The 22,299-nt window shown below is 46.4% G+C and overlaps 1 protein-coding gene across 17 annotated transcripts in view; it reads right to left on the reverse strand.

The window, feature by feature from the left end:
- PCDH15 (protocadherin related 15) overlaps positions 1 to 22,299 on the reverse strand; it is a 617,117-nt gene that overhangs the window by 299,290 nt on the left and 295,528 nt on the right. The window contains exon 1 of one of the 17 annotated variants that reach the window (XM_072930881.1): positions 11,042 to 11,184. The exons of 14 other annotated variants lie outside the window; for them this stretch is intronic. The gene's annotated coding sequence lies outside the window, so the exon portion shown is untranslated. Of the gene's footprint in view, positions 1 to 11,013; positions 11,185 to 22,299 lie in introns of those variants that run through there. 2 more of the 17 variants (XM_072930878.1, XM_072930879.1) reach the window with 2 other exon arrangements.

The raw sequence follows: 22,299 nt of genomic DNA on the forward strand, positions 1-22,299 counted from the left end.
GAGAAGCAGCTCTCTAAAGACCCACATAGACAAAGCCATGCAGGTACCACAGGGGGAAAATGCTTTTAAAGAGAATTTGAAGTGCCATCCTCTCCTCCTGTTGGAAAGGCACCGGATCTTGTTCAAGGAACACATGCGATGTCTCAGATGATCTCACTCTTCACAAAGCTGGTGTGAAGCAGATGGATGGAAAAAATTCCTCCCTGTGAGGGGGACAGGCTGTGGCAAAGAAGCTGTGGCTGTCCCTGGATGCATGAAAGTGTCCAAGGCCAGGCTGGATGGGGCTTGGAGCAACCTGGGCTAGTGGAAGGTGTCCCTGCCCATGGCAGGGGGGTGGGGCAGGACAGGCTTTAAGGTCCCTTCCAAATGAAACCATTCCATAGCCTCACTCACAATAATCTCCTTGCTTCCAGCATCAGGAAGAAGCTTTGGACACGCTCTCCCCTCAAGCCTGGAAGAGCAGAATCCTGGAGAACAACAGAACAGTTCTAAAGGTGCATCTCTTGCAAGATACAGCTTCTATTTGAATTGAGGGACTCAACTCCGGTAGGTTCTCAGCTCCAGTCATGGGTAAAACAGTAACTCACTTCTCCCACAATCCAACTGAATGTCCAAGTCCTGACTGGTTACAACCCAGAGTTCAGCAACTCCTTCTTCTACACAAACCAATGCTTTTAATAAAACATTACTTAGAGGGAGGTGATCGTCCCCTGTATTGGGCACTGGTGAGATCACACCCGTGTCCTTTGTCCAGTTCTTATGGCCAGAGAGCCCTGGAGGGGCTGGAGCGTGGCCAGGGAAGGGAAGGGAGCTGGGGAAGGGGCTGGAGCCCCAGGAGCGGCTGAGGGAGCTGGGAAGGGGCTCAGCCTGGAGAAAAGGAGGCTCAGGGGGGACCTTGTGGCTCTGCACAGCTCCTGCCAGGAGGGGACAGCCAGGGCGGGTCGGGCTCTGCTGCCAGGGAACAGGGACAGGACAAGGGGAAACGGCCTCAAGCTGTGCCAGGGGAGGCTCAGCTTGGACAGCAGCAGGAATTTCTCCATGGAAAGGGTGCTCAGGCCTTGGCAGGGGCTGCCCAGGGAGCTTTGGAGTGCCCATCCCTGGAGGTGTCCCAGGAAGGGCTGGAGGTGGCACTCAGTGCTCTGGGCTGGGGACAAGGTGGGCACTGGGCACAGCTGGGACTCCATGGGCTGGCAGGGATTTGCCAACCCAAAAAGATCCTGAGATTCCAGTGCTATGAAAAGGTCTTCACTGGATTTCTCCAGAGTAATTACAAGAATTGTTTGTAAAGACACTTCCTTCAACTGTTAACACATAGAGAACTGTAGGAATGTTCTGAATAGATCAGAAATATGACTCTAAAGCAGAAGATATTTAAAATAAAATGTGAAAATAAAAGAAAGCCTTTCTGATTTGGGTAATCCATATGAATTCCACAATCTTAAATCAGAAAAAAAACATCACTTGGCCATCTCTCTAAAATACCAGGGACACAGCATTCATTAGCTGGACTCACTGTTACCCGTGCAGTTCATTAAGCATGCTGCTTTCTCCGTTCACACAGGAAACTGCTTAGAATTCTGCTGGACCTGCTCAGGCTTCCCTTTCACTAGAGCTGGAAAGGAAAAAACCTCCAGATAATGAAAGCCAAACATCTGGCACATTCAGCAAACACTTGCATCCTAATGATGGGGGGAGAAGTCATCCCTCTCATCAGTTCATTTCATCCCAGTCGTGTGGGTGGGGTGCGGAGATGGGGAGCACAGAAGCATCTCTTCATCCCCCACCAGACTCCTGGATTGGCATCTAAAGGATGGATCTGCACTGCCACTGCTCACTGGGCTGACATTCGCACAGGGAAAAGCACATTTTTATGGGATTAGATGTAATATTTATATATATATTTACAGGGTCTGAGAGAAAAAACAAGGCCAGGAGCAAGGCACATTGAAGGCAGTCCTGAGCAGGGACACCGAAGGCAAAAAAAATAATCCTACAAACCTTGCACCCACACAGAGCAGTTCAGTTGCCTGGCACTGATGCTTAAAGGGCTGAAGCTCCTCTGCTCTGGAGACAGACTGAGTTGGGATTGTTCAGCCTGGAGAGGAGAAGGCTCCAGGGGGATCTCAGAGCCCCTCCAGTGCCTAAAGGGGCTCCAGGAGAGCTGGAGAGGGACTGGGGACAAGGGATGGAGGGACAGGACACAGGGAATGGCTCCCAGTGCCAGAGGGCAGGGATGGATGGGATATTGGGAATTAGGAATTGTTCCCTGGCAGGGTGGGCAGGCCCTGGCACAGGGTGCCCAGAGCAGCTGGGGCTGCCCCTGGATCCCTGGCAGTGCCCAAGGCCAGGCTGGACAGGGCTTGGAGCAGCCTGGGACAGTGGAAGTTGTCCCTGACATGGCAGGGGTGGGACTGGATGGGCAAAAACATCATCCAACCCAGACTAGTCTGGGATTTGATGAAGTTCCCTTTGGGTCTGCTACAGACAGTAGGGCTAAGCCAGGGCTCTAAACTCCCAGTGTTCCCACATGGATATCAAAGAGCTGCCACACCTAACCAGAGAGGAAAAGCCAAATTCCCTCAGCAAAGCTGTGAAGACCCAGAGCAGGGTCTGAAAGGGACAGTGTTGGGCTGAAGAGGGTGCAGGCAGAGCTGCCAACACGCTGGGATGAGGAGCAATCCCACTCCAAAGAGGATGAGCATCCCTGTCAGGGAGAATGGCTCTTGGAAAGGCAGGGAGAGGCCTTGTTGGGAAGAACAAGCAGCTCCACGTGTCCCTCAGCACAAGGAGGAACAGCAGACACTGCTGATACCCACAATCGAGGGGGACCATCTCCAAAAGCTTTGCAAGAAAAGGCCATGGGGAAAAGAACATGAGGCTTTTTTCCCATTTTTTAGGAGAGGAAGAAGAGCAGTAAAGACAGGACTAGGAAGGTTTACCTATCCCTGTTCAGAGACATCTCCAAGCTATTCCTCAAGGAATTCTCTGGCTCTGAGCTAAGTCCTGGTGAGTAGGGAAAAAGAAAGACATTCTCCCTAAAGAGAAGCAACAGGTTCCACCCACGCAATGGGCTGTGCTGCCTTCTCAGCTGCCTGCTGCTGAGCTAAGGCCAAGATTGTGCTAGGCCTTGGATCAACCCCTGGAAAGCTCTGAAAGCAGTGGCAGCAGCTTTCAGCTTTTTCTGCTGTCAGCTGGGGCAACTGCAGCAATTACCGCGCTCTCCCACGGCTCATAAATTGTGGCAATGTGGGCTCCACTCCCAGCAGAGGCTGGGAAATAGGGGCAATTCCAAGCTATTAAACTGCAAGTTACAGGGCCATAACTTCTTATCCTGCTCCCTGCATTAAAGGAGAGCGTTGCCTGTGGTGTGTTCAACATGCAAGTAAATCCCATCCACCCGGGAGCAGAGGACAGGAGTCAAGGTTAAGGGAGAAGCACGTCCTCGCCGCTCGTTTCCTGGCACACCTGGGACAAGCACAGTCTGCTCGAGACTTTTGGCTGCATTTCAAGCAGTTCATGGAGCACAAAGACTGCAAAAGCAACACTGAGGCCCATCTTAGCTCTTTGGAAAACAAACTGGATGCTACGTGGGGCTGAATTGTGGCAGCACAAATTAAACCAGGTTTTAATGATGCAGAAGAAGCAGACGGGGCCATCCACATCCTGCTTCCACCAGGCACAGCACTGGCTGTCCAGCCCCCTCAAACTCCTCTAGATCTGCCCAAGACAGGGCTGTCTGTCAAAGGATCATGGAGTGGTTTGGGTTGGGAGGGACATTAAAGGTCATCCAGTCCCAAACCCTCTTCCACAAGCAAGAACACCTCAGAATATTCTTAGCTGGAAGGGACTCACAAGGATCATTGAGTCCAGCTCCTAAATAAATGGCCCACACAGGGATTGAACCCACAAGCTCAGTGATATTAGCACCATGTTCTAACCAACTCAGAGCCCTGTCCATCCTTGATGCAAACCCCAGAGCATTCCATGGCACCCCTCCAGTCTCCCTCAAGTGTCAGTTTGCTGGGAAGTACCTCACGCACAGCATCTCCCCTGCCAGGGACTCACAATATTCATCACTTGGGCAAGCAGCAGCTCTGGAGAAGACGAATCTTCTACATCCACACTCCAATGCCCTGGGAAGGATGAATTAACATTGCTGGTGTCTAGTAGCATTTCTCCAGGCCCACCCTGGGAAGAGTCAACCCCACCACCACCACCACCAGCTTCACTGCATGCTGAAGCCAGAAGCAGAGAAACAGATATTTGTGTAGCTTGTTTCCTACAACATTCATAAATTCAGAGGTAAGTCAGGTATGCTGTAATCCTACTCTTTTTGAGACTGCAGAATCAAGTTCTGAATAGTGTTAAATATTATAGAGTAGAATGATCGTGGGGAATTTTTGTTGTAATTGTGATGAAGGGTCGAGGGGTGGATTTTGTGTAAATTGTTCATTTTTGTTCTGTGTTGTGTTGGGAATTTGTTTGTTTAGTTGGGGTGTTTTCATTGTTTTAAGTCAAGATTGTGTGATTAATGTGGATTTTAATGATAATTCTTAAATAACTTAAATAAGTTTTCCAACACAGTCCACTCAGCAACAACAGCCCTGACCAGTTCATTCACTGGTTTCCAAAGAATGCTGTGATGACCTTACCTGGTTCACATTGATTTCATTTCTGCCCAGGCTGCACCAAAGCAAGGAGAAACAGAAGCTGAGCCACACAAGTGGTGCTGAACACAGAGTATTATAATACAGTATTATTTGCAGTGCACAGCATTTGTAAAGCAAATACTCAGGGAACTTCTGCAACAGAGCCCCCAAAGCACCAAGTGTGGGGAAAACTCATTACAAAGGTTTTAAAGGAAGGATACAGTGTGAGAGTACCTTGCCAAATTAAAATGAAGTGTGGGGTTTTTATGAACCGGGGATGTAAATTTATGGACCAAGATCCAAGCTCCCAACCTTTGTGTCAGACAGCAGCTGCTTGATTTGGCTGCTCCCTGGGCTGGGAGAGCTCTGCTGCTGGCTGTGCCCAAGGTGGGAATGCAGGGATTTCTCCAGTTTTTGGCATGGATTCAGAGCCTGTTTTCCTGGGACCAGCAGTGCAGCAGGTCCAGCACTCACTTCCATAGCTCAAAACTCTACATTGACACCAGGAAGGGACTAAAACCAGTCAACTCCCCTCCCTAAACCTTTCCCCTGCCAAGCACTTCTACCAGAGGGCACAAATCTCACAGGTGGGATTCAGGGAATGCACAGGACCTGCAGATTACGGTAGGATCATGAGCTGTCACTGGAAGAACCTAAATTCTCCATATCCCAGAAGCATCTTGGCCTCATCACACTCAGTCTGTACCATTTTTGTCCCACTGAATCACCCAAAATTACAGCTCAAATTGCTCATGGATTGTCACAATCCAGCTTTATTCAGGCCTCATTTTGAGCTAAGATAGTGGAAGTGCTTAAAAATCATAACATTTGTTTAACTCGGAACCTAGCATGTGTTTGTGTGCTGGGAGGCAAAAGAGCACTCCCAAGAAATGGTAATTTTTGGAAATGCAACAGGTGTTGCAGCATCTCGAGTGCCACAGAGGAAGTAGATTCAGTTACCATGGCTTCAGAGCCAAATCTCTGGTGATATCCCAGAGACAGAACAGTTCCAGGAGGAAAAGTCACTGCATTTCACTTTACAAAAGGTGGATATGATAATAAAAAACATTGTAAAATTTCAATAGACATTTTGTGCTTTAATAGAGTTCACAATTATTTCTGGATATTGTGATGCAAAAGTTTTCTTCTTAAAAGCCTGGATTTAAGCCAAGATTTTGCTGGAACCTTGGAGCTCTCTCTTCCTCCATCAAGCCAACAGTTTGGAGCTATGTGTGCATGAACTCCACCTTACAGTGGAGGAAATAAAATCTAAAATATCTTCTCTACAGAGGGACCAGTGCAGCATTTGAAGAGATTTGTGCTGCAGAATGGTTGTGCTACATCAGGACAGAGCAAACAAATCCCATGTCCTTTGTGCCCCCCAGATGAAATAAACTCTGATTATTCAGTTTTGTGAGAGCCTCAGTTGATGGCAAGTTGGAAACATTAACGCTGTTCCCATGTCTGTCCTAATCTGGGGCAGAATTTTTCCATTTTGGGTCTCTCAAAGAGCTGCCAGAAAGGCAAAACCATTGGGGCAACCAACAAACTTGATTTTACTGCTTCTCGTGACACAAGAAGAGAAGATCCTCCAAAGGATTTTCCCTTGGAGAGTGTGAGAAAAGACAGGGGTACAGAAAAGAGGCATATGTTAAATTTCAATATTGGCTGTGATCACAATCACTCTGGGAAGGGCTGATCCAGGGAAATTGCACTGGGGGACAGTAATGCCTTAAACTGGAAGCAACACCTGGGTGGCTCCAGTGTCCATAAGGGAATTAAGAACTCTTTAAAAAATTGGGCCACTGTTGGGGAGTTTAATTTTCCAGATACGAATGAGAAAAATTACAAATAGCAGCTTAATTTGTGTGCTCTCATAGAGGATTGATCCAGCAGGAAACCTTTGTATCTGGGAGAAATAAGGTTAATTCATTCTCAGTTTGGAGAGGATTTGCTGACAGAAAATAAACTGGATTTGAATGATAATCAGCTGATTAAAGAAGATGGAAAAACAAAGGAAAAATAGGTTGTAATTAAGGGTTATCAACATTTATTTGGAAATAAAAAGAAGAAATTAAGGGAAGTAACTAGAAAAATCAACTGAAATGAGAATCTTGGGTATCTGAAAATGAAGGAGGCCCAGAAATCTTTAAATGCCAGTGCCAAATATTCCGAAGAAAAAAAAGAAAGGGAAAGACCTCAAGATTAAGGACTCTGTATGGGTGCTAAGAGGGAACTACCTCCAACATTAGAAGGCTTTTCATAGAAACCTATGGAGTTTCAAAAACTGCATAGTTTCAAAAAGTTTCAAAAGTTTCAAAAAGTCTAAAACCAGACAGAAGGAAGAAGTTAAAAGAAAATCTAGGGAGAATTTGTGTAACAGAATTTCAGGAAGATCTCCAAGAATGCAGTATTTTCTCATTTTGAGAACTTTATGAAGATTTTTGGGTGCTCTATGAAGGAAAGGGTCAGGAAGAGAACAATGTGGGTTTCTCTGAAGCAAAATGGGTATTTTGGGAAAGCTAATCACCAAATCATTAAGGTTGGAAAAGACCTCCAAGGTCATCAAATCCAGGGAGTCTAAGTACAAAGGAAAATTTTGACCTTGTTTTCAGTAAGGGTGTTAATATTTACCAGGGGAGGAGAGGGAGGGGGTGAGTGGTGAAGAAATGAAAATGAAAAAAGAAATGAAATAAAATATAAGAAACACAAGGGTACAAAAGAAGAAATCATCATAAAGGGAATAAAAGCTGTAGGGACCATTAAAGTCAAAGCCAGAGTTTGGAAACAAATGGCACACAAAATTGAACACCACTCCAACATTTCCTTTAGCTGGGATACTGCAGACAATTAAAGAGCAGAGAATAAATTATTCATGCTTAAGAGAAGAATTCTCTCCAAGCCTACATCACTTCCTTTAGTGGCACAGAGGCCCAAGTGCTCTTCCCTTTAAATTTCCTTCCAAAGACATGAAAGCACTGGGAAATATGACTAAATTTCTTATTATTCAGCACAAGGTAACCCGTGATAGACTAACTAGGAGATTACTTCACCAGATAACATTCCCCAAAGGCTGGAGATCCCATTAATCTGGGGTTTAGCTGAGTATTCAGCAGTGTCACGTGGGAAAACAGGAGTTAAGCTGCCACCAGCAGAGGCATTTAGGGGTAGGTGAGCATCTGGTTCATGGGGAGACAACAGCAGAAGTCCTGAAAACTTAAGTGATTATTGGAGGGTCTTAAAATTCAGGCTTGGAACTGATCTCATTAAACATTTCAGCAGTAACTGAGTCACTGATGGCAGGAACAGGTTGATCCTGTGTGACACAGAGGAGACACAGGACGTGGAGGAGGGGCCATTGATAGCACCCACATATAACTGGAGGTCCTGAAGGACTAAAGGAACAGAAGCAGAATAAATTCAGAGAGGCACAGCTCAGGGTCAGGTACTCAGGGAGTGCAAGACATTTTCTGGTGGGCTGTGAAGAGCCAAGTGGAAACCACCGAGGAGGAGCAGGGAGTGTGAGTTAATTCCAGCAGGACAATAAAACTTCCTTTTTTTTTTTTCCATGGAGTGACAAGGGGAACAGCTTCCCAGTGCCAGAGGGCAGGGATGGATGGGATATTGGGAATTAGGAATTGTTCCCTGGGAGGGTGGGCAGGCCTTGGCACAGGGTGCCCAGAGCAGCTGTGGCTGTCCCTGGATCCCTGGCAGTGCCCAAGGCCAGGCTGGACAGGGCTTGGAGCAGCCTGGGATGTTAGAAGGTGTCCCTGCCATGGCAGGGGTGGAAAGGATGGATTTTATGTTCCCTTCCAACCCAAACCATTCTGGGATTCTAAAAACCAACACCCCAACCCCATCCTCATTTTTGGAAGGGCTCAGTGATGACAACAGGAGAGATGTGGCATTAAGGCAGCAGCACCAGCCCCACAGCTGCAGATGCAGGTGGTCTTTCCCAATCTGAGGCTCCTAGTGCACATTTAAAATTATTAACTCAGAACCAGTAGTGCTAAAATTGGCTCCAAACATCAGCATTGTCACCTCTCAGCCCCAAAAGTTCACTGGTGCAATTAAACTACACCAATGCCCTTCACAAGTCCAATCTTTGTGAAAATTTGCTTTTTTTCTTTTCTTTTCGTTTATAATAAAACTGATGATTGTGAATAAGAACCTTTAATAATGACACAAAAAATACTAATCCACAATTTAAATAGCAAGTTAAAACTGGACTTCTCAAACCACAGCCTGCAGCACAAAAGGAATTAATTTACGTATTATACCTTTAACCCTTACAACAAATTAGCTGTACAGCAAGCTATGACCAGAATACAGCACGGCCACTTAGTTTTATTTTTCATCTAAAGAGCTTAAATTTCTTTCATTTCATTTTATTTGAAAGTAGCTGTGAGGAAAATTTTCTTCAGTATAAAGACCCAGCTCCTATTCCTAAAAGAAGACATTGCCAGACAATCCCAGACACTAGTAAACCAGGATGTTCATATAAAGAAAAATGAGAGAAAAATAAAAAAATTCTAAACCCCCATTTTTAAACCAGAAGGGGAAAAAAAGGCTCTAAAGCCTCCCCACCTTTCCAAGGAACATTAAAAAATTTTGCAGCACAATTTTCCAGGCGACTGCCTTTGTGGCAGAGCCATTACACCTGAGCAAATATGACACAAGGTGACAATACAATTATTCCAAGCAGTGATTTAGCACGAGTAGAACACCATAAAGAAGATATCGAGCCCCAAACTTCTCCACAGACTGCACATTGCCTCTCCAAGGGTAAGGTGTGAAACACAGCACCTGGGAAGAACTTTCTTGCCACAGCAGCTCCAGACAGGAGCTGGGAGTGACGGCTTCATCCTTGAGCAGAGCTGTCCTCTCCTTAAATTCCACTCTTATTTCTTAGGGGTGCACCTGCCAAGCCGCAGGGATCATGTTCCTGAAACCTGAGTGCTACCACGGACAGATAAAATGCATCAAATAACCCCTGGCTCACCGTTCTGCTGCCTCCCCTAGCAAAGAAAACCCCAAAGCGCCCTGAAATTGTGATAAGAGGAACTGAGAATTCACAGGCAAAGTCTCCAGCTGTCTAAAGCAAAACTCCACCGCGTGAAAGTCCAGGCCATTAATACTATTAATTATTTACCATATCTCCTGTAATATCAGCTTGCCAGCTCCACCAATCAGCTGGCTTCATGGGAAGGAAGGAAGGAAGGAAACATGGACTTGGGGTTACCCTTCCACAGGGAATGTTATGCTCCTGTGACAACACAGCACCTTAAACACCACCTCCCTTGGTGTGGAAAACAACAAACACACACCTCCCCTTTGCCTTCAAATGCAAATCATTAAGTTTGCTTGTTTACTTCTTTGCACTTGTTTACAGTTCTCCAGATTAAATGGGCTGCAGTAAACACTAAAATACCCCGTTTAAAAAAACCCATCATAAGTCGTGGCAGCATGGCAATCAACACCAGGCAAGGAAATTGCAGGATGCCATGAACAGTAATTACTAAAGTAATACCAAATTAACAGACAAGGAATAAGTTAAAAAAAAACCCCAAAACTCAAAAAACAACCAACTAACCAACAACAACAAAAACAAACAAACAAAAAAACCGTAACAGACCAACAAAACAAAAGTATGCAGTAAGAAGATTTAAATATGAATTAATTCAAGGTATGACCAAAATACGTGGTTGTTTTTTTTAACCACGGTTAACTAAGAGAGAAAAAGGGGAGAGAAGCTGACAGAAAGTACTAACAGAGCAATTACTACTGAGTGTAGAGACTTGTCAAGAAATTAGCCAGGTACAAGCCATTAAGTTTCCTAATCCTCAACTCTAAAAACTGCAAAACCCAGGCAGAACGCTGCTGGGCATGGGAGTGCTGCGAAGGAATTCCTCTGAGGAAGAGGAGCGGAGCTGTGGGACCTCCGCTGTGCCACCAACACTGTGAATTTCCAGCGCAAACAACAGAAAAGCGAGTGTTCAGGTCTTTCCTGTCTCACTGCAGGGAAACCACGGGGATGGACAGGCACAGACCTCAGTTTGACAAAGGGCATTCAATTAAATCCCGGCGCTTTTTACTGACTCCCCCCACTCCAAATCTAACGCAATGAGGGATTCATAATTCTTCTAAAGAGGTGTATAAAATATTAGTCCTGGGCGTACTTTTACCTGAATTCCGATGGAAATCAAACCCAAAACCCAGCAGCCTGAGTTGGCAGCTCAAAGTTTGCTGCGCTGGGTGATGCAGCAAGTTCCCCCGGGAGCGAGAACACACCTGCACCCTCCTCTCTGCTTCCCGAATAACCCCAGCGCTGCAACAGAGCAACAGCGAGCCCAGCGCGACGCACCTGGCACCCGACAACCCCAATGAAATACCTCGGCATGGCAGAGCAGGAGGCGCCCGGCTCCGCATCCCGGCTGCTCCCGCTGCTGCGATGGGCAGGGATGCGCCTGCCCCTTTGCCAGCGCCGGGCACTCCCCCGCTCCCAGCCCGGCTTCCCAGCACCCCCGGGCTCTCTTCTCTCCCCTCTCCTTTTCTCTCAGCACCCCCGGGCTCTCTTCTCTCCCCTCTCCTTTTCTCTCAGCACCCCCGGGCTCTCTTCTCTCCCCTCTCTTTTTCTCTCCCCCTCTCGGCTCCCCCCGGCTCGGAGCGCTGCGGGCGGGGCCGGGCAGCGCTGGGTACCGAACCCCCCATCCCCCGGAGCCGCTCCCTGCTCCCGCTCCGGGGCCAGTCCGTCTGTCCGCCTGTCCGTCTGTCTATCTGTCAGTCCGCCTGTCCGTCTGTCTCCCGGGCTCCCGCTGCTTTCGGGAGATCATTTGCCAGGACAGCAGGAATGCCGCTGGAGCCCGGCTGGGCGCAGCGATGCTGCTGCATGAGTTTCTTTCATCCCCCAAGATACAGGTGCCTAAAGCAGGGTTTGGAAAAGAGCTCAGGCTTTTTACTGACCTTCGAGGAATTGAAACAGCATTCACTGAAAGTCGCATTTGCAATTCCTTGGAACTTCACGGACTCGCAGTGCAACGGGAGACCACCCAGGCATCTGATGGAGCTTATTTAAATCAGAGAATCGTGGTTCAGGCTGGAAGGGACCTTAATGCCCAGCCAGTTCCACCCTCTTCCACACCTTCCACTGTCCCAGGCTGCTCCAAGCCCTGTCCAACCTGGCCTTGGGCACTGCCAGGGATCCAGGGGCACCCACAGCTGCTCTGGGCACCCTGTGCCAGGGCCTGCCCACCCTCAAAGGGAAAAACTTCTTCCCAATATCTAGCCTAAATTTCCCCTCTGTCAGTTTGTTTTTCCTATTTTGCTGTTGACACTGTTGTCTCTATTACAACAAAAACATTAGTATTTTTTTTCAAAATAAGGCTCTTTTTTCTGTGAGGGCACATGGCAAGAGTAAAGGGGAGCTCACAACACGAAGTTTATATGGTCATGTATCCATTGTAACACCAGAGCCCTCCAGTTCTTGAAAACCTCTACTTAGACTATAATTGTTCCCCAGTCCTTCAAAAAATAACTACACAAGGTTACTGCAAACCTATCTAATGCTACTGCTTCTCACCCACAAACCCCAATTACCAGTATGAGTTAAAACCTTAATTTCTTTCCAAAAACCTCATACAATTAAAATAATCAGGATGAGAATTATCTTTGTGTTATGCGACCTGGAACATTATTTATACCTTAACACCAAAACCAATGAAAATAAAATTAAAAATCTAGTATCCATAGTAATACCCAGGATAACTTCTCTTTCCTGGTGTAGCTGTGTGCTGTATTTAATTTTTTTCTACCATTTATTAATAAGATTTACCTGTCCTGTGAGATCCACCTGTCCCTCACATAGACCTGTATTTCTGTTACACTGTTCACTCCTCACGTGTTCCCAAAACACTAAAGCCAATTCCCATGAAATCAGCAGTACAAGATCTTTAAAGCAAGATTTGTCCCCCAGGAGTGAAGAATTCCTACAGGCAGAAAGGACAACCCTGGAGAAGCTGCCTCTGAAAGAGAGAACAGGCTTCTTGCTCCCAGACATGTGCATTAAATATTTGATATGCTCGAAGAATGTTATTGTTGGTAGCTTCACATTCCCTCAGAACATCATCAAAAGGAAGTAATTCACCTTGTGGGCTCTGATTTGGGAGTGCTTGGCAGAAGGGAGTTATTCTGGAAGCGAGAGGATCTGACAGGAATAACGATGATTGGCAGGAAAGGTGCTCAGAGAAGGTTCCCTCTCCTCCGTGAGCATCCTGCCTCTCCCCGAGTCTGACCCAAACACAGCCAGGGCCAGCCTCTCACTGAGGGTTTTCCTGGATCAGCTGGACTCTCCTTGGCATGCATTTGCACCAAGTGCAGCATGAAGAAGACTAAATTCCACTTCTGCCAGACTCAGGTGCATTTTTCTGCGCTCAGGAAGAGGATGCCTGAGAAATATATTCTGTTTTTGTAAAAAGCAGGAGCCAAGGTTCTGTTGGAGCTTGGTGTGTTCTTCATCAACATGATCCCCACTTGCCAATTCCAACCTGTCCTAGGAATGCAACCCAGCTGTCCCAGACAGACAGAGCTGACCTGCTACAGAGCTCTGATTCTCTTATATCTCAATACAACAGTCCAGCCTTTTAAAACTTGCATAAAGTTCCTTCTCACTGCCAACTCTTTTAAACACCTCAGATGACACTGATATCTTTGGCAATTATGGAGCTTGTCCTCCCAAAACACGTCTCTGGGCATGCAGAGGAGAAGAAGGTGACTGGGATCAGTCAGTCTGGATTTACCAAAGCTAAATCATGCCTGACCAACCTGTCTAGGATACAGTGACAGAAATAATAAAGGGATGGAACGTGGATGAGAACACAGCAGTTATAATTTCCCTTGACTTTCCCAGACTTTCTGCACTGTCTCTCATGATATTTTTGTACCCAAGTGAGGACAGTGTGGTCTGAAGGGTGGACAAGTGAAAAATGGGTTGAATGGCAGGCTTCGGATGTGGCAGAAGGAGACACAACAGGAGAACTTTTCCTTTAGGAGAAAAGTGCTGGGGCACTGAACAGGGTCCCCAGGGAACGGGAACAGCCCCGAGGCTGCCACAACTCCAGGGATGCACAGGGTGGGATTGTTGGGGTGTCCTGGGCAAAGGCAGGAGCTGGACTGGATGATCCCTGTGGGTCCCTCCCAGCTGAGGATGTTCCATGATCCATAAGCTGAAGCATTCAATAAGGATAATAAGGCATAGCATTTCCTCTCAAGGACAGGCAAGAGGTGCAGAAGGGGCTTTGAAGTCTCCATCCTTATATTTTTTTTCCTAGACAAAGCCCTGAAAAACCTGGTCTGAACCCAAAACTGGCCCTGCTCAGCCTTGGTGGGACCACTGATTTTATTTCATTACATTTAAGAGCAATTTCTTTCCTGAGTAAGTAAATCTATTTAGCAACTATTATTACTGAGTAGTTGCTAAATAGATTTGGGAAGTTGAAGCTACTGCTTAGGAAACAAATATTGGATCGAGTCTAGAAGTTACCAGCATGTATTTCCAGTTAAAAGCAAGACTACAGCTGTGCAATAAAGTAAAAGTCAACATTTTCTGTAGTTTAGTTGAGGCAAAGGACAGTACTGGCAGCTTTCTGCTGTATAGGTGTCTGGTTTGTGTAAGGAGCCACACAAGGAGCACAGGGAAGCTCTTGGAATTGCAGCAGACAAAATACAAAATCTTTGCATCTCCCACCTGATGATGCAACATTTTTATTTTCTTCCCGTAAAGCAGAAAGTTTGCAGCTCTAGAAGGCCAAAGATGCAGATGGCAACTTAGTGATTGTGATGAAACTGATTTCAGGGAGGACTAATAATTATTCCTGGTTTATTTCCTGTCATTTCAGTTGGTTTGACCTTGGAGGAGAAGGTTGGGGTGTTCTGTAATTCCCTGCAAACAAGAGCTCACAGTAAAATGCTGACCACCTCTTAACTACAGCACAGCGTGCCCCTGGGCAGGCAAAAAAGACCTTCTGGGGAGGAGAAGATGGTAAAAATTTAAAGACAATTTGCACAGAGATACATCAGAAATGTCCTCACTGATTCTGCGCATCCTTTTTTGAGTATTTTTGTCATTTAGAGGCAAAGGGGGTAAGGAAAGATGATCCCAGCCCTCTGGAAGTCTGGGCAGAGCCCTACAATCTGCCCATCTGTTCACAGGGAGGGATTACACCAAATCCCACTGAGCCTGCATGCTGACAAATCTGGGAGGAGCAGTAATTGGCTTACTGTAGTTTGTTAGATTCATAATTTGATCACAAACTCCTCTCAAGGCAAGTTCATCCACAGCATTCATTTCTCTCCCTTTCCAACGGCTCATTTGTTCTGCAGCACTATAAATATTATGTGAATGAAAATCACAGGAAATGGCTATTCTGCGCTCCAGCGCTTTATTAAGAGATATCTATTTCCAAAAAAAAAAAAAGGCAAAAAAAAAAAAGCTAATTATATCTGCATTTACACAGCTCCTTTCAGAAAGATTATCCAAGACTCTTTATAGAGCAGCAAATGACAAGCCCAGAGCTGTGCCTATGTGCAACAATCAGATATATTCCATATGCAGCTGCCATAAACATTTCTATTCATGCCAGTTCATCTGTGCTGGGATTAACGGAGTGAGAAAAGCTGGCCAAGGACACCTATTTAAAGAACCAGGAGGTTTAAGTGGATGGAAGCCACACAGTAACTTCTCGTCTAAAGCACAGGGCAGCTAATGATGGTGTAACCTGGAATTCTCACTGCAAACACAACACTTTGGGTCCAATCCTGCCCTTTCCTGCCTTGGAAACGATGCTGGATGTGCCAAGAGCACTTTTAGGGCAGGTCCTGAAAATACCTGCACAAAAAATACCTACCTACCAGCAGGGCAAGGACTCCAAGCACAGGGTGGGCTTTGCACAGAGTGGGATTTGGACAAGGTGCTCCCAGGGATGGCAAGAGTCTATCCCAGCTGGGAGGCTTTGGGGCAGGGCAGGAGGAAAAGCCCTCACTGCCATGTTGCAGAGCACGGCCAGCCTAGCAGCCCTGAGCTGAACCAACATTTCAGGGAAATACATGGAATTTTCGATGGCCAAATCAGACCCCAGACTGGAAATGCTCCTGTCTCATAGGGGAGCTCTGTGCTGCTGGCAGACCACGGGTGCTGCTGCAGTTTTGCCTCCTCATTTCCCAGCTCTGACTCTGTGCACGTGCAGAACTTGGTGCTGCCGGGGCTGAGAACCACATTTCACACCTTAAGCCAGGTGAAATCCAGAGGCTAAGATGTATAAATAGGCTTCCTCATGCTTCACCTCCTGTGGCCTCACTCCCACATCCCAAGCTCTCCACGGAATTACTACACCAGCTTTCTACAAACACTCACTCAGCTGGAGCAGGGATGGAGATTTCCAGGACTGAGCATGATTTCCTTATCCTCCACCTGGGAAATGAATCCAAGCTCCAGGGATTCAAGACCAGAAGGAAAAGAGCCCATAGCACTTCTGTTCAGCAAGAAAACACTTCAAGCATCAGGACAGCAAGAGTTTTGGGAGAGCTATTCCTCACTTGGCTGCTGAATCCCTGCCAGCAAAGCAGGTTATACTGGGCTTCAAAGCCAGATTAAGAGATAACTCCTAGCTAGGCTGGTCCATAAAAAATGCAGGGAAAGTCCTGGGACAGAATCCCCCTTCTGCTGCCATGCTGGACACAGAAAACACGAGCTCTGCTTAACCCTTGGAAGAAAGAGGATGAAAATCCATCTTGGGGGGGTGGGCACAGAGCTCTCAGCAGCCCCAAGGGGGAGGATGTCACCTGGTTCTCCTCCCGCCCAGGGTCACCTCAACGTGTGTGGCATGTGTCATGTTTACAGGGCAGGGCATGGCACAGGCCAGAGGCTCTGGAGCTGAACAGGGTGCCCAGGGAAGCCTGGTGGGAATACTGAGGCTGCCTGGCTCTTGCAGGGCCAACATGTCCCTGTGGGAGGCACTGGGTGAGGATCCAGGGACCCCAAAAGATGCAGCAGGCTTGTAAAAATTCACTTAGTGTTTGGAAAAGGGCAGAGGAATATAGCACATAAGCAAATGCACACACACCTATAAATACAAATATAAAAATACACTTTTTTTTTTTGTATATATACACACTCATATATAAAAAGTATGATTTAAAAAGTGCCTGGTAAATGGGTACATTTTACTTGGTGCTGTGAAAGTTCAGCAGCTTCTAACCCTTTTCCACCATTTTAAACCTACCCAAGGCTGGAACCCTAAACAGGCACCTTAAGCACAAGAAACAGTGAAGTCACAGCCACACAAAACACAGGAACTTTCCCTGTCCTTTCTCCCTCTGGATGCAGAGGCTGTGAGAGCTGTCCAGGGTACCAGGGCAGTGCCACACCACTGCCACATCCAAATGCCACAGCCTGGTTCTAGAGACAGAGTTCAGGTGCCTCTGTCCTGCAGGTACTGTCCACAAGCAGGTGGAATTATCAGCCTTAAAAATAGTTTTGTTTTTCTGTGAAGAACTGCTCAGCAAGGCAGGAACCCAACAGCTCCATGGCCATGGCCTGGCTTCACCCCCTACTACAGCAACGAGGACGTCACTGGCTGAGCTGTGGATAAAGAACATTTTATTCCTGCCCTGCTTGAACCCAGCTCGTTTGGAGTTGTATCCCGCCTCCTTCTCCCCAGGTGAGCTGGCAGAGGCAGCAGGGGAAATACACAAACCCCACTTCAATTATTTGCTCATCCTTCAGCAATAAAAGGGCACAGAAAGGCACCACACAAAATGAAATGCTCTTTGGAGCAAAGGAGTATTTTAAATCCAAATATTCTTATGAGAGATTTGATATCTCCTCATCCAATAATTTTGGGAAAGCTGTAATCCTGTCTGGGAGATTTCCCTAACTGCTCCAGCAATAAAGCAAACACTGCACCAGGGCTTTTCAATATTTTTGTTTCTCCCTCTGGTACCTTCTCCCACACTCTGCTCACTTTCCAAAAGCACATTCAAGGCATTCATTTGATTATCTGCTTTTCACTACCTGGAATTTTAGTCTTCAAATGGCTATTTTTTAATGGTTTATTGCTCACAATTAAATTTTTGGAAAGGTAAAAGGCTCTCTTTGGAGGTTCTGCTTTAAAGCACCACAGCATAACACACGCAGTCCTCCACAGTACAACAATCCACTGAATTTCCTTTTAGCAGAACTCCTATGGTTTATATTATATTATTATAGTTTATATTATTCTTCTTTTCACACCCCACAACCCCCATCAGGAGTAACCACACACTGAAAATTTACCCCCAAAAAAGTACTTTTTGCTCTCCAACCTGCATGGATTCTCCCCCAGGACACAATGGCAGCCTCCGTTCCAGCATTGACCCTTCTGGTTGGATCCTCATAGGAATTCCACTTTGGACAAGAAGTGTTTTATTCCTGGAATTCTACAGAGCTGCAAGTTAGCTGAAGACTGTAAGTCAACTGCATGCTGGCTCCCTGTCAGTCAGGGCTAATTCCCACAGATTAGAGAAGGAAATCCGTACAGTTCCCCAGGTCCTAAACCCTACTGCTAAGAGAAGAGAATTTTTTTCCTTCCCAAGTCATCTTTTTGGATTAAAAAAAAAAAAAAAAAAAAAAAAAGAATTGTCCATAAAATAAATCATTGCTATCTGCACCCAATGTATCAGAGATGAACCAAGAGCATCAATCCCTGTCTGTGTGTCGGTTCCCAGACCACCCACTCCTGACACTGAGTGTGTTCACCCCAAATAACATCACGATGTCAGTAACAACCCCACAACCACAAAACCCTCCCCTCTGCTTTCCTGCTGTCCTCAGACAACTGGTCTCCGAGGAATGCTGAGCACTGTTACTCTGAATAGGAGGGTTTGAATTACTGTGGAAGACAGAGACAGAAAATTGAGTTCATTCTGTTGTCTTTCACCAGAAAATGAAGGCTTTCCCTGGATTCAGAGAAGTATTTGCCCTCCTGATTCCTTGGTGCCTCTAGTTGAGGGCTGTGGGTATCACTTGGCAGGGAGATCCTTTCTCTTCCTTGAACTGAGCTCTTTTAGACTTTCTCCACACCTTCTCCAGTTCATGGAATCACAGAATATTCTGAGCTGGAAGGGATCCACAGGGATCATTCAGTCCAAGCCCTGGCCCTGCACAGACACCCCAGCAATCCCACCCTGTGTGCATTGTCCAGTTCTTCCTCCTATCCAAGCTTCTTTCTCCCTCTGGAGACAGAGAAGCATTAAATTATCACTGAGAGTTTCCAAGTTAAAGACGATGGCAAAGAAGCGCTCTGTTGTTCAACTCAAATCCCACACAGCAGCTGCACACAGCCCATCAGACACAGCTGCCAGGGGATCATGGAATTCCAGGATGGTTTGGGTTGGAAGGGACCTTAAAGCTCATCCAGTCCACAGGCAGGGACACCTTCCACTGTCCCAGGCTGCTCCATGCCCCATCCAACCAAGCCCGGAACACTTCCAGAGATGGATCAGCCACAGCTTACAGGAGAACCCGCAGGAGAGAAGAATTCCCCACTGTGCTCCAAACCCTCTTTTCCTCAGTTCTGGATAAAAGTGAATTTCAGTGCACTTTCATTAGCCTTGCAGAAAAGCCCCAACTGGCACAGCTCTGAGGCGGCTCTTTTGGAGCTCCTTGGGATCAAAGGTAGAGGCTTTTGGATCACAGGAACAGGCTGCCCTGGGCAGGGATGAACTCCCTATCCCTGGAGTGTCCAAAGACTGTGTGGAGATGGCACTTGAGGACATGGGTTAGTGGTGAACACGTAGTTGATGGTTGGACCTGAAGACCCTACAGGTCTTTTCCAACCTTAGCAATCCATGATTTCACTTTTATTCTCTCCCTTTGAGTGAATGGGAATATTTAGGATGAGAGTCTTAAAATATGACCAGGAGTTCACAGTTGTGCAGTTCTGAGCTTCTCCTAAGACACTTAGGGATTAAATTCTGACGGAGACTTTGCCATCAGTCCAACACGATGGCAGTGCTGCTGTTTTTCCTGACACTGAGTCTTGTACAAAGGTGAGCAGGGAGCCAATAATTACCTTTCCAGTGCCAAGGAGCTTCTTGGACACGGGGCTGGAGTGGATTGCCTGGAGTCAGGAGGAGCAGGAAGGATCCCTGCTTTTCCACAGTGCCCACGGCAAATCCCAGAGCTCTGAATTTCCAGCTTCCCTGCCTCTTTCCTAAAGCTGGCAGGTTTTGCTTCTTAAAATGCTCTGCATAGCTTGTACTTATTCACTATTGGCAAATTCATGATTGGATGAACGTGGGGCAGCGGGGAAAATGTACAATGTGTATTTAACGTATTTTCCCTCACATTTCTTATCCAGTTGAGGAAGGAAGATTGGAAGCACTCGATGCTTTCACCTTCGCTTCCTGAAGTCATTTCTACATTAATGTGTCATTATGTGATAGACTTTGAGCAAGGGTCAAGCAGCTCTCAGAAGTAGGAACACCATGCAGTATTGGGGAAGCTAATGGAAACATGTTTAAAGCATATTGAAAAGAACAAAGGTGGATTAAAAATACCTTTAAGTATTCCCCAAATTCATCTTTATGTTGATTCTGGTCTTAGAGGAAATACGATAAAATACTTCAGACGGACCTGAGGGGGCTTTGAGTATTGTACAGAGAAGACTGAAATCATTAACATTCCAGTTTAAAATCTTCTGCAGATAACCCCCCTTATGCCTTTTCCATCTTCATTGCTCTCTCCCACATTTATAATTTTTATACTGGAATATTCCAGAGCTGGATGAAATACCCTTAGAGAAAAGCACAGCTGCAAGCCCCATTGGTGTTTGGCTGAACCAAGCAAGAGTTAGCCATCTCCAGGTATCCAGGTCTCCATGTATCTGCTGGAATAAGAGGAAGGTGGGTTCTCCTCATACTATGGCCATTTCCTACCTGAAACCTCCATACCTGCAACCCTTACATTGGTTGTGGCAACAGAGTAACTGCTCAGAATTATCCTTGCAAAGCTCTTCCAGGTGGGGCAGCAAAAACAAGGAAAAAACCTGTGCTCCCCTGGTATGTCCCATCATCCCTGTGCCCTTATTTTTGCTCTCTCTCATATCACCACATGTATGAAGCTACTTCTACTTGCAGAACCACTACAGAGCCCTCTTGAAACCTCTTCTGCGCTCTTCTGCTGTAATTGCCAGATCCAAGTGGATACACAGAGAACATTTTTGTAATACTTTCTTTTGACTCATATTTATATTTTGTTGTGAAAATAAAACTCAAATCATGGTCCAGATCTCAAAATGCCTTTTCTCTCTCCCTGCTAAATGTTAATTATGATCATGTAAATTGTCTTGATCAAAAGAGCTTTTAAGCTTAATCACTTGCTTTAAGCTTAATCACTTCTTATCCCTATTCTCCCCTTTCTTCCCAACTCTCCTGGTACTTCCCCATCTTGTAAATTCTTCATTCTCCATCCTTTGCATATCTTCACTGAACCTTCAGCTAGTTCCAAAATCCAGTGATGCATCTGTGTTCATCCTTCCTGGCCATCCCCCAGCTTCCCAGCTCCTGCCTTTATTCCCTCCGTGCCTACCTCAGTTCCTACCGTTCCCTTTTCTTCCACTCTGGAGCACCTCCTTGGTGAGCACTCTTCCTTTTCTTCTGTGCTGTTTCCTCCTCATGTACTCGGATGATCCCCTTCTTCTGCTCCCACCTACCTCTCCCTGTCATCCTCTTGGTTGTCCCCACCTCCCTTCAGTGGCTGTTTTGAGAGGCTCCAGGGGGATTCTTCCAGCTGCTGAGGTCACAGTGGTCACATTCTGAATTCCATGGAATCCACTTCTACCCCGTGGCCTAGCCCTCCTTACCTCTCCACCAGTACTCCCCAATATGATCTGCAATAATCAGTTTTCCCCAAACTTTCAGAATTTCCAAACTTAACCCTCATCTGGATGTTAGCTTTCCGACTTCCATGTTTTTCCACAGGCAGATATCCCATATCCTTCAAGGTATGCTGTTCTCACCTATTTCACTGCTGGTGCACTTCCACCTCTTGGGATTCACATCCACTGGGCAGAAGTATCCACAGAGACTGAGCTCCTGCCCCAGGTGTGCCAGCATCTGGAAGCAGCCATGTATTTGACTGAGGGAGATCAGGGATACCACATCCCTTTTTCCAGCACTGAGTCCAGGTGTTTTGTCACAGAGAGCTTTGGCTGCTGGTAGGAAACCCAGATTTACTCCTAGAGTTAACTTCACACTTCCTTCCCCTCTACTGATCCAGCCTGGATCAGATGGGATGATGGAATAAAAGAAGTTATGCTCACAGTCCAACTGATTCTGGATTGCTCCTGTCCCACCTCCTTTGTCTCCAAATTAACAAAAATAACAGGAGACTAAGGAGTAACCCACTAGCAGTCCATGCCCTGAGCACAAGGTGAGCCCAAGGCTGAAAAGCAGAAACCAAGCGTTGCATTCCCTAAGGGAATGCAGGGATTGCTAAGGGATAGTAGTGGGAAGGCTGCCAGTTCCTAGTACCTATGCAAAGCCACTCCTGAGTATTTGCCCCAGCTAAACCTAAGAGTAACCTTGGAGTAAAGTCAGCCTGGGGCTAAACAGCGAT

Source organism: Taeniopygia guttata, chromosome 6 (assembly GCF_048771995.1).
Source record: "Taeniopygia guttata chromosome 6, bTaeGut7.mat, whole genome shotgun sequence".
Lineage (NCBI taxonomy): Eukaryota > Metazoa > Chordata > Aves > Passeriformes > Estrildidae > Taeniopygia > Taeniopygia guttata.